This window comes from Bos javanicus, chromosome 8 (genome assembly GCF_032452875.1).
Source record: "Bos javanicus breed banteng chromosome 8, ARS-OSU_banteng_1.0, whole genome shotgun sequence".
Taxonomy (NCBI): domain Eukaryota; kingdom Metazoa; phylum Chordata; class Mammalia; order Artiodactyla; family Bovidae; genus Bos; species Bos javanicus.
Window position 1 is genome coordinate 105,454,705 of NC_083875.1, and position 13,627 is coordinate 105,468,331.

Genomic DNA, 13,627 nt, shown 5'->3' on the forward strand with positions numbered 1-13,627 from the left:
AGGTTGCTCTTATAGAAACAAGAATAACCCCTGAACAATGGTAATGCATAACGTAATTCAGACTGAGAAACGGCAAACCCAGAGAGGGTTTTCTCCCTTCATGTTTATCTTTGGAGGCCTCATGTGAAATATGACTATGAGAGTCTTGGTCTTGCTCAAAATTGTCTTGTTTTTCTTCTCTTTCCTGGCCCTCCCCCACCTCACTTTCTTTTTATAATGTTCTTAAAAGTTGAGAATGGTTTATCTTAGCATTTGTAAGTTTATTTGTGGATGCAATTGCGAAGCTCATCATGTCAGTTTTATGAGAAGTCTGAGTCCATTGTCCTTAGAAAACGAAAATGATTAACATTGATTTGTTTTGTTACCCAATTGTTTAAATTATAATAACTCTCCATCAGGGTTTTTTAAGTACAGCTGTGTTTATGGATTAAGATCTACTGACTCAAATATTTACAGTGTTCCAAAAATTACGAGAACATACAGTGTCAGGAATTTTCCATAGGCTGTTCCTTTGAGCCGAAGTGAGTTTCTGTTCAACTTGAAGAGAAGGCTTTAGACGATTTCAGAGGACACGGACAGGTCTATGTAATTCATCCCCAGATAGGCCCCAAATGGAATAGCTCCACAGAAGAGAAACATTGGTCAAATGGTCATATTAACAGTCATCCTAGGCTGTATTAACAGAGCAGAGATAAAAGGGTAGAGGCCCCAGCATTATGAAGGACAGACCCTACTAGCTTATCAAATCTAACCTGTTGCTTTCTCTTAACTTCTATATTGCTTAAAGATGCCTCTGCCTTTAAACATTTGAAACACAGCTGGCCTGGAGTGGGGACAGAGAAGCCACTTTCTAGTTCTGGGACAAAGCATTTTTCTAGATCTTTTGTTCCAATATATGAATAATGGTAGGTAGGGGAACATGAAAAGACATCATGATTCTCTGCACATAAATATGTTCAGTGGACTCTCAGGGGATTCTTTTTCCTTTAAGCCAGATTCTGCTCTTGGAAACATTGGCTTCAAAGTGGTAATTTTCCCAGATGAATCTTGTAAATAGAAAGGACACTACTGGGAATTTGAAACTGAGGGTTCCAGCTTGTCTCTTCAGCTGTTGCACTTCTCCTCCCTTGGTTCCATCACGTATCTGTCTACTCTTCATGCCTAGCTTGAGGCTGCTCTATGACAGGGTTGTAAATGCCTTAATTGGCCTTGTGTGCTATGTCACAGTGCCAAGTTCATGTAAGACCTAAAAAAGGGGTTTGTTGAAGAAACAGAGAAAAGGAAGGAGGTAGAGAAGGAGGAAAATGCAAAGGGAGGAAAGGAAGGAAGGAAGAAATCTACAAATAAAATAAGCATATTTCAGTTCAGTTCAGTCACTCAGTTGTGTCTGACTCTTTGTGACCCCATGAACTGCAGCACACCAGGCTTCCCTGTCCAACACCAACTCCTGGAGCTTGCTCAAACTCATGTCCATCAAGTCGGTGATGCCATCCAACCATCTCATCCTCTGTTGTCCCCTTCTCCCCCTGCCTTCAATCTCCTGCCTTCAGTTAGGTGAGCATATTTGTCCTACCCAATTCATAGGATAGGTGGTAGATGGAGAGAGAACACACACATAAATAACCCACACCATCTTTATAGCCTTTATAGTTTACAAACGACTTTCACATCCATTATCTAATTTGATTTCCCAAAGTCCCTTGAACTACGTTGGACAGGGATAATAACCCCATGTCTGATTGGTGATTGAGCTGATACTCAGATCATTGAAATTATTCACCCAAGGTTACACAGGTAAATTGTGGGTTGGGACTTGGCCTCCATTTTTTAACTTAAAATACCCTGGATAATACACCATTCTAGTTAGATGTACTTTTGGAATTCAGATAAAGAAAATATAAATTTGAATTAAAAGAATGACAAAGAAGACAGGAAATATATTTTAGATAAGTTGGTTATCAAAGCATTATTTGTCCAGAAAGAAAATTAAGTTTTCTAAGAATCGCCAAAGTAATTGATAGAACATAATGCTTAAACCATTTCTTTCAGAATTTTCCACAGTTTATTGTGATCCACACAGTCAAAGGCTTTGGCATAGTCAATAAAGCAGAAATATATGCTTTTCTGGAACTCTTTTGCTTTTTCAATGATCCAGTGAATGTTGGCAATTTGATCCCTGGTTCCTCTGCCTTTTCTAAAACCAGCTTGAATATCTGGAAGTTCATTGTTCATGTATTGCTGAAACCTGGCTTGGAGAATTTTGAGCACTACTTTACTAGCGTGTGAGATGAGTGCAATTGTGCAGTAGTTTGAGCATTCTTTGGCATTGCCTTTCTTTGGGATTGGAATGAAAACTGACCTTTTCCAGTCCTGTGGCCACTGCTGAGTCTTCCAAATGTGCTGGCATATTGAGTGCAGCACTTTCACAGCATCATCTTTCAGGATTTGAAAGAGCTCAACTGGAATTCCATTACCTCCACTAGCTTTGTTCATAGTGATGCTTTCTAAAGCCCACTTGACTTCACATTCCAGGATGTCTGGCTCTAGGTGAGTGATCACACCATCGTGATTATCTTGGTCGTGAAGATCTTTTTTGTACAGTTCTTCTGTGTATTCAGAAAACTAAGATCATGGCATCTGGTCCCATGACTTTGTGGGAAATAGATGGGGAAACAGTGGAAACAGTGTCAGACTTTATTTTGAAGGGGCTCCAAAATCACCGCAGATGGTGATTGCAGCCATGAAATTAAAAGACGCTTACTCCTTGGAAGGAAAGCTATGACCAACCTAGATAGCATATTGAAAAGCAGAGACATTACTTTGCCAACAAAGGTCCATATAGTCAAGGCTATGGTTTTCCAGTGGTCATGTATGGATGTGAGAGTTGGACTGGGAAGAAAGCTGAATGCTGAAGAACTGATGCTTCTGAACTGTGGTGTTGGAGAAGACTCTTGAGAGTCCCATGGACTGCAAGGAGATCCAACCAGTCCATTCTAAAGGAGATCAGTCTTAGGTGTTCATTGGGAGGACTGATGCTAAAGCTGAAACTCCAATACTTTGGCCACCTCATGTGAAGAGTTGACTCATTGGAACAGACTGATGCTGGGAGGGATTGGAGGCAGAAGGAGAAGGGTACGACAGAGGATGAGATGGCTGGATGGCATCACCAACTCTATGGACATGAGTTTGGGTGAGCTCCGGGAGTTGATGATGAACAGGGAGGCCTGGCGTGCTGCAATTCATGGGGTCGCAAAGAGTTGGACACAAAATCCAACTAACTGTTATGGTGTTTTGAGGGTAAAGATGAAGGCGTTTGAAGTCAGACCTATCTGCTTTTTAGTACCAATTCAGCTACTTATCCATTCTGTGACCCTGGATCATGTGGACTTTGAGTCTGTTTTTCAATCTGTAAGTGGGTTTAGTAATACTTGTTTCATACAGCAGTAATGAAGCATAAATACAACAATCTATAGAAAACATTGTACATGTTAATAATAAGGCCATTACTCAGAAAGGGAGAATGGTTCCCTTTGAGAACCTCCTTGCATTTCTGGGATGCTATCATTCTAGGTGAGAACAGTGTCCTGTCCTGGCATTCTCTTCATAACCATAGAACAACAAGCCTAATCCTTGTCAATCCACCTGACAACAGATGAAATCCTGAAGAACGCTGAAACATGGGCAGTTCTCTTCCTGGGAACATTCTGTGCCAGGCAGTGGGAAAGAGCTGAAACGGCAGCAGTGGAGGCTTGTTGAACTCTGCTTGCATCAAGTACCTCACCTTCCTGGAGACACTCCCTCCCAAGCTTTCCAGAGAATATCCTAGCCTGGCTTTGCCCACCTTTTATACCAATCTATGACTGCGTCTGACTTCTTTGACTTCTTTACAAAAGTGAAACTAATCTGCAAAAATTTGCTTGATTCATTCACCGATTGCTTCAATCATTCATTCATTTATCCAAACCATCATGACTGCATCTGAGTGTCAGGTCCCTTTCTGATTTTGCACAAAAATAATGATTTTAAGGCCAGGGCCACTGAATCCCCATTCTAATAGCTGAGGACTTAAAGACAGCCTAGTTAAAAGAAACAGTGTAGGACTGAGAAAAGAGATCTGAGTTAGAATTCTCAGTAGCATCACACATTTGGAATAAGTTATTTTATCTCTTTGAGCCTCAGTTTTCTCATTTGATAAAAGGATGTAATCCCTTCTATTAAGGGTTCCTGGAAGGATTGTTGAATAGATGTGTTTGAATCACTCAACAGATAATAAATATTCATTGTATGCCTCCTCTTCCTTGACATAATATTTCAGAGAAAAAGGAAGTTGATTGTTTTAAAGGAAGTGATAAGAAGACATAAGAAGGATAAGACATTCATCTCTCCTTGACATGTTCACAATTAAATATTTTTGACACATGAAAAGATGCTCAACATCACTCATTATCAGAGAAATGCAAATCAAAACCACTATGAGATATCATTTCACACCAGTCAGAATGGCTGCGACCCAAAAATCTACAAATAATAAATGCTGGAGAGGGTGTGGAGAAAAGGGAACCCTCTTACACTGTTGGTGGGAATGCAAACTAGTACAGCCACTATGGAGAACAGTGTGGAGATTCCTTAAAAAACTGGAAATAGAACTGCCTTATGATCCAGCAATCCCACTGCTGGGCATACACACTGAGGAAACCAGAAGGGAAAGAGACACGTGTAACCCAATGTTCATCGCAGCACTGTTTATAATAGCCAGGACATGGAAGCAACCTAGATGTCCATCAGTAGATGAATGGATAAGAAAGCTGTGGTACATATACACAATGGAGTATTACTCAGCCATTAAAACGAATACATTTGAATCAGTTCTAATGAGGTGGATGAAACTGGAGCCTATTATACAGAGTGAAGTAAGCCAGAAGGAAAAACACCAATACAGTATACTAACGCATATATATGGAATTTAGAAAGATGGTAACGATAACCCTGTATACGAGACAGCAAAAGAGACACTGATGTATAGAACAGGCTTATGGACTCTGTGGGAGAGGGAGAGGGTGGGAAGATTTGGGAGAATGGCATTGAAACATGTGAAATGTCATGTATGAAACGAGATGCCAGTCCAGGTTCAATGCACGATGCTGGATACTTGGGGCTGGTGCACTGGGACGACCCAGAGGGATGGTATGGGGAGGGAGGAGGGAGGAGGGTTCAGGATGGGGAACACATGTTTTAAAATTATTAAATTAAAAATTAAAAAAAAAAATAATAAAGTACATTAGAATAAAAAAAAATATATCTAAAGCTAAAACTGAGGTTCTACTGGAAGAAATTAGAAATCATATTGAGAAAATGTTATATAAATCATATCAAGAAATTATAAATCAAACAGATCCAAATTAAGCAAGTATAAAGCAGACTAAATAATATGCTTAAGATTTATCTAAAAAAAAAATAATAAATAAATAAATAAATATTTTTGAATGAATCATTGAAAGAGTGAGACTCTCAAAGACTTGATGTGTATTTACTTCACATTCTTCAACTTTTCTATCAAAACTAACCACTCAATAAAATTCTAATTGTGAAGAGTTCATGCATCCTGAGAACCAAGGGATTACAACATTCTAAATAGATAAGGATCTACAGAAATGTTCCAGTACATTTCCATTTTTTTCTCTCCTCATTCTACAGGGATCTTTGCTACTTCATGCCTGTTAAATATTGTTAGACCCATCAGAATAGCTCAAATTAAAAAAAAAAAAAATGACAACACCACATGACGAGTATGTAGAGTAACTTGGTACAATAAGAAGGATAATTCAGGAAAGGTTAATGAAGAGATGATTTATGAAGGCGTGATCATGGTCAGGGAAATCAACAAGAGATGGTGCAGCACACGAGACAAGCAATAGTGGAAGCTACTAGCATCCTTAGCCTGATGGGAAGAGTAAAGTGAACAGTGTTATTAGAGTCTAGAGAGAGCAGCCTATGGTTGTGGTTCGTGAGCTCTGAAGTGGTGGTGGGCTTTGGATGAATGACCAGTCACTGCTTTTACGGGACCTAACAAGGAGCAGAAGAATAAAATGCCACTCTCAGTCATCTCTCTCCCTTCAATCTCTCACCTGTTCCTTCCGGGGGCCAAATCCAACTGAACACCAGTGGGCAGATGTTGCCCACTGATCTATCATGTAAATAGATCGTCACTGATATGTCATGTAGAGGTCTGCCTCTCAGGTCAGAGAGCAGATGGGAAAGCAAAGACTAGTCAACATAAGCATCATAATCAAGAGAAAATAGAGGCTTGAGGAGGAACAGCGATGTGGCTGGCCCACGTGAAGTTTCCTTAGCAGTTACTTTCTGGCAAGCACTATCCCACATGCTTTTCCTTGCATTGATTAGCTATGGGGACCTACATGGAAAGGAAATCCAAAAAAACAGGGGATATATGTATATGTATAGCTGCTTCGCCTTGCTGTATAGGAGAAGCTAACACAACATTGTAAAGCAACTACACCCTAACACAAATTGAAATTAAAATAAGACATTCTCTCTTATTCATTTTAAATAATGACTGTGCCATGGAAAAAAATCCAACAAGGCACTGTGAGTCTTGAGGGTATTCTTTAAATAGCTCAAAAACCAATTATTTATAGAAAGTGACTGCCAGCACAAGCATTTCATAGCCTTTGTGGATAATGAACAAGATTGCTGTAGGGGTTAAACAACATGTTTCATAGGGTGCTCACGGAAAACACTGCCAACAATAAGATGCCTTAAAAACGTGTACATATGCTGCCTAGCAATTCACACTAAAACCTTCCTTCTCTATTTCTCTCTCTCTATTGCTGACTTGGAAGTTCAGAGTCTTTGAAAAATGTTCTTAATGATACTTAATATGCTATTTTTGCTCCTTGTATAAAAATAAACATAAAATAAATTCCTTTGGGAACAAAAAAAAAATATTATCTCATTGAATTCTTACACCAATGCTATGAACACTCTTAAAACTACCAAGTGAAACTGAAATAGTCCATATTAAGCTGTTCTTGATTGGGTTATATAAAATACCAGAAGCATTTAATCAGAGTCGACAAAATGTTGACAGAGGGGGGAAAAGCTGTAACAGCGTGGAAGGTGAAACCTCAGACCCCAAAGCTTGTCATCTGCCAGAGGTCTGGGCATTTGTCACTTAAAGGAGCTGTGGTTGAAGAATAATTGCCCCGCATAGACGTCCGTGTCCTAATTCCTGAGTCATGTGACCATGTTAGATTACATGTCAAAAGAGGCTCTGTAGATGTGATCAAGGTTACATATATTAAGATAGGAAGATTATCCTGATTTATCCTGGCTGGATTTTCCAGGTAGAAGCAGAGGAGTTGTGGTAGAAGGGAAGTCAGGGCGATTGCAAGTGCGAGTATAATCCCCAACGGCTGGCTTCTGTGATGGAGGGGGCAGGTATGAGGGCTAAAAAGGGGCCCTGAAGAACTCAGAGTGGCCTCCAGCTAACAGCCACAAAGGAAATAGGGACTTTTGTTCTACAACCTTATGGATCGTGGATTCCTCCAACAACCTAAATGAATTCTTCTTTGGAGCCTCCTGTTGAGAGCCCAAGACAGCTGACAGGTTGATTTCAGCATTGTGAGACTGAAGACAGAGGAACAGCTGAGTGAACCCAGGTTTCTGGCCTAGAGAACAGTGAGATAATAAATAAGTGTTGTTTTACTTCACTGTGTGTGGTAGTTTTTTGTTTTGTTTTTCTTTTTTAATGGCAGCAATATAAAGCTAACACAAGTGTGCATATAACTTGGTTTGGAACCCCAGAAGCTCTGAGCTCTGTGGAGACATTCCTGTCCAAGCTCCTCATACTAAAGGAATCTTAACTTCTACCTGCCTCTTAAATATTGTTGTACCCACCAGAATAGCCTAAATTAAAAAAAAAAAAAAAAAAGAATTGACAACACCAGATGGCTGAGCATGTAGAGCAACCAGAACTCTCATACAATGTTCATGGAAACATAAAATGGTATTATTGCTTTGGAAATACTTGTTGTGGTTTCTTATAGAACTAAACATATAACAATACTATCCACCAGTAATCCTAATTGTAGGCATTGGCCTAAGAAAATAAAATCATATGCCAAAAAAATACCTTTACATGAATATTCAAAGAAGATGTAGTCAAAATAGCCCCAAACTGGGAATGACCCAGGTTTATATCAATAGGAGGATGGAGGAGAAAAACAAAAAAAAAAACAAAAAAACACTGTGATAACTTCATAATAGAGGATATGATACAAAATGTCCAGAATAGGCAAATCCATAGAGATATAAAGTAAAATAATGATTGCCAGAGGCTGAGAAGAAAAGATTAAAAAATGCTTACTCCTTTGAAGGAAAGTTATGATCAACCTAGACAGCATATTCAAAAGCAGAGACATTACTTTGTCAACAAAGGTCCATCTAGTCAAGGCTATGGTTTTTCCAGTGGTCATGTATGGATGTGACAGTTGGACTATAAAGAAAGCTGAGTGCCGAAGAATTGTTGCTTTTGAACTGTGGTGTTGGAGAAGACTCTTGAGAGTCCCTTGGACTGCAAGGAGATCCAACCAGTCCATCCTCAAGGAGATCAGTCCTGGGTGTTCATTGGAAGGACTGATGCTGAAGCTGAAACTCCAATACTTTGGCCACCTGATGCAAAGAGTTGACTCATTTGAAAAGACTCTGATGCTGGGAAAGATTGAGGGCAGGAGGAGAAGGGGACGACAGAGGATGAGATGGTTGGATGGCATCACCGACTCAGTGGACATGGGTTTGGGTGAACTCCGGCAGTTGGTGATGGACAGGGAGGCCTGGCGTGCTGCGGTTAACGGGGTCACAAAGAGTGAGACATGACTGAGCGACTGAACTGGAACTGAAACTGGGACAAAAAGAAGGATTGAGGAGTAACTGCCAATGTGTACAGGATTTCTCTTGGTGGTGATGAAATTTTCTGGAATTAGATAGTGGTAATGGTTACACACCTTGTGAATATACTAACAACCACTAATTTGTATACTTTAAAGGGGTAAATTTATGCTATATTAATCATATCTCAGATTCTTTTAAAAAACATAAAAGAAAAAGAACAAATTATAGACTTTTACTATAGGAATCTTTTTTTAAATTTACTTTTTTATTGAAGGATAATTGCTTTACAGAACTTTGTTGTTTTCTGTCAAACCTCAACATGAATTGGCCATAGGTATACACAAAAATATGGAGTGGTTCACAAACTTGCATGTCATCCTTGTGCCGGGGACATGCTAATATTCTCTGTGTCATTCCAGTTTTAGTATATGTGCTGCTGAAGTGAGCGCTACAGGGATCTTAATTACTGTATGCCTCTTAACTATGTAATGACACAGATGAATCGCAAAAACTTAGTGCAAAAGAAGCTTCACACAAAAGAGTAAATAATTCCTAATCTCACTGATGTGAAAGTTTAGAAGAAGCAAAATTAAACTATGGCAAAACCAATTAGGAAAACTAGTTGCATTTAGGATGATAGGAGTGAAGACTGTGGAGTGGGATGAAAAGATTTTGGTGTGATGGTACTGTTTTATATCTTGATAGATGTTTGGGTCACAAAGGTATATGCATTTGTCAAACCTCATCAAATAGTAACTCAGGATTTGTGCATCCACTGCATGTACATTTCATCCCACAAAAAATAAAAAAATACTGAACTTCAGTAAAGCCTATGTAGGCATAAAAAACAATATTGTATTGTCAGATAAACAGAGGGATGGATGGATAAAGCAAGCATATAGTAAGATGCTAATTGTAGAATCGAGAATTATGTTTGAAATTTTCATAGTAATACGTTGGCCAAAACGTTTGTTTGGGTATTCCATACCGTCTTATAGAAAACTCAAAAGAACATTTTGGCCAATCCAATAAAATGACAGAAAAATACTGCTTTCTCTTTTCTTGAATATTTAAAATGAAGGGTGTTGTTGTTTAGTCACTAAGTCATGTCTGACTCTTTGCAAGCCCATGGACTGTAGCTCACAAGGCTCCTCTGTCCATGGGGTTTCCCAGGCAAGAATACTGGATTGGGTTACCATTTCCTTCTCCGGGGATCTTCCCGACCCAGGGGTCAAACCTGCATCTGCTGCACTGGCAGATTTCTTCATGGCTGAGCTGCCAGGAAATCCCCATAATGAAGGATACTCATCTCATAATGCCGTCCAAATTATTGTTCAACAGCTCTTGATGTCAGAATCATCTTCCAGACAGTAAGATTTTGCTTTAATTCCATCTAGCAGCCCTTGCTTCATCTTCTGGGATCCTCTAGATACTCCCAAAACCCTTTAGAAGGCTGCCTGGGGTAGTGTAAGAACATGAATTATGGAGGCTTCATGACCTGCTTCTGTGCCTACTACGTCACTGCTCTAAGTGTAGTTCTCCAACCAGCCACCAAGGCACACTTGATAGTCTGTTAGAAATGCAGAATCCTGGGCCTTGTCTCAGCACTACTGAATCAGAATCTGCAATTTAACAAGATCCTTGAATCCTCTGAGTGCAAGTCAAAGTTTAAAGAATAAGCTGGAGCAATAAAGCAAAAATATAAATGTTCTTGTACCAGGGTAGTAGCATTAGGGAGAGTGAATTCAACAGAATAAAGACATTTTTAGGAGCAATAACTTAAAGAACTAGTAGAGTGAGAGTGAGGGGGGATGGGTAAGAGAGAACCTGGACCTGAGAATTCTTAGTGTCTGCTGTTTGGCTGACATGGACACAATGCCAGACTTAAGGAATATGTCTGTCCTTAGCTGCTTCACCTCTCGAGCTTTACTTTGATATGCTCTCCAAAGAGTTTTGCTTTGATATCCTCTCCAAAGCTTCCCTGGTGGCTCAGATGGTAAAGAATCCACCTGCAATGTGGGAGACCTAGGTTCAATCCCTGAGGGGGGAAGATCCCCTGGAGGAGGACATGGCAACCCACTCCAGTATTCTTGCCTGGAGAATCCCCATGGATAGAGGAACCTGGAGGGCTACAATCCATGGGGTCACAAAGAGTCAGACACGACTAAGTGACTAAGCACATACCAAATATGAAACCTCCTTCTTCCAGTCTGGTGCTTCTATGAACAAAACTCTTGAAAATCTTCTTTGCAAGGTTTTGCCCTCATTTTGCTCATCCAAAGGCACTTTCGAAGTGAATAATATGGCTTTCCTTCCATTTCCTGCCTCCTCCTTCCAATTATGTAAACACACCACCAGTGTTTTAAGCATTAAAAAGGAAAACATGATATAGATCAATTCATCAATATTTCTAAATGAGGCTTTTTCATGATAGAATGTCTACCCAGGGACTAGGGCTCTGCCTTCTTAATACTGATAACCTTGGTTACTGGGACTTCCTGGAGGGTCTTTTGTTTTGATGCTGTTTTAATGAACACACAAACACTGTTTTCCAACTCAGAACAAATGTCCAGAAACACGTCCCCTCCTCACCCTTCAGGAGTCCTTTCCTGATTTTGCAACTTGTTTTAACTCTAATGGTCCTTGCTGGTGGTGAACGTTCCCTCTGAGCACGCTGGGAGCTCACCTAATTGGGTCTGTCTCATTGTGACCTGAAACAGCGTTGACCTAGGGCTAACTCCCTGGCCATCTCATCCTTCAGGGTTCAGCTCCAATAGGACAAACGACACATGCTTGGAGAAGCCCGCTCTAACTTTCCTACCTGCCTCTCAGTGTGGCTCAGTCAGTTAGTAACCTCTTGGATTACGTACATCCTTCTGTTCTAATTATAGGGGGAAGAAATAGATATATTAACCTAACAGCTGCCCTAAAATCCTCCTGGGGTGGGAAATGTTTGTCTATCAAAGTACCTTGATTAACTCCTTGTAGTGGAAGGTGAGACCCTGAGGACACGGTTAGAAAAAGTCAGGAAGTGAAAGAGATTTGTAAATTGCTCAGTATTGCGAAATCAGTGAGGCTGAGGAGTAGAAGAGAGCAGAGAAATGAGGGGAAATGGCAATATGGCAAAAGATTAGAGACTGAATGCTGAGCACCTGTGAAGCTTGACGGTTGCACTCTGGTCATCCGATTACCATAACTGATAGCACAATGGTTATCTCCACCTCTCCCTGAAGGAGAAAGAGCATGGGAAATAAAAAACAGAAAGTCTTTATGGAAATAGTGCTATGTATGTGGAGATGCATTGATAAGCACAGTATCTCACTTATTCAAAAATAACAAATTCTAACACAGTCCATGACCTGGGGAATAGACCATGAAAGTCATGTAACTGGCATCAAAGTGTAAATAGCAATCCTCAATAATAAAGCATAGCTGTCATTGACAGAGCTCGCACATCAGACACTTCACTGAATGTTTCTCCTCATACACCGTATTGTGCAATACATGCAAATATCACGTGCATAGTTTCCGTATTTCTGACAAGGAAACTAAATCTTGGAAGGCTAAATGAATGCCAAAGTTCTCTGTGTCAGATTATGATGGACCTTGCTCTCATTCCCAAAAGCTCATTCTTCACCAGACGCATCTCAACCAGACACATCATCCGCAGGATAATCCAAAGGGCCTATTAAACCATATCTCCATCTTTTAGCCATAAAATCGTCCCTTGGGTTACAGAAGAGTTTATTTACACTATAGGTAACAATTTAAGGATTTCCCAGGTGGCACTGGTGGTAAAGAACTGCCTGCCAATACAGAAGATATAAGAGATGTGGGTTCGATCCCTGGGTCAGGAAGGTCCCCTGGAGAAGGGAATGGCAACCCACTCCAGTATTCTTGCCTGAAGAATCCTGTGGACATAGAAGCCTGGAGGGCTACAGTCCATGGGGTTGCTCAAAGTCAGACACAACTGAAGCAACTTAGCGTGCACACACACACACACACAAACACACAGCAACAACAACAACAATTTAATGTTATGCAACTATTTGGGTGATTTATTTAAACATCCAAAACTAAACATTTAATGAGAAATGGTGGTAAGGAAACCTGAGAAGTAGATGCATTGATAACACCAACAAGTGTTGTGAAACTGAATACCAGTGGGTGAAGATAAAAGGAACAACAACAACAACACCCAATCCAAACATTAAGAAACATGGGTTCTAGGCCAAGCAGCCCAAGTGGTCACAGTACTTGGGTACAGAACGTGGCCATGAAGAGCGCTAAAAAGAAATCTTGTTTTCTGTTTCCCATTTCAACGTAGCACGAAGGGACAAAATCCACCGAAAATTCAACGCAAATGACTAAAATTAATGGTGGTGCGATGGAACAGCTCTCGCTATGGAAAGAGCTTTACGCTGGCCTTGCTCACGTTGGTGCTCTGACCAGAGGACCCCACCGTTCTGAGTCATCCTTGCTCTTCTCCATAGCTGGAATATTAATTGTACCTATTTCTGAGGAGCTTTGTGAAGAGGAAGTGATGACATCTGTAACAGGCTTGGCGTGTATTATGTTCAGTACAGCTCTGTTAAGTCACATTTAAGGACAGCCTCATTGCCCAAATGGAAAAGTTCTGGCATTTGGAAGGGATTTCCAACATGGAGCAGGTCTTTTCTGAAAAAGTGTACGGTATTCACTCATCATTATGAGGAGA

At 40.3% G+C, this 13,627-nt stretch overlaps 1 non-coding gene across 1 annotated transcript; it reads right to left on the bottom strand.

The window, feature by feature from the left end:
- Positions 1-9,252: 9,252 nt before the first annotated feature.
- On the bottom strand, positions 9,253-9,359 carry LOC133253585 (U6 spliceosomal RNA). The gene has a single exon (XR_009738361.1). It is a non-coding gene; the product is annotated as a U6 spliceosomal RNA (small nuclear RNA).
- Positions 9,360-13,627: the final 4,268 nt, after the last annotated feature.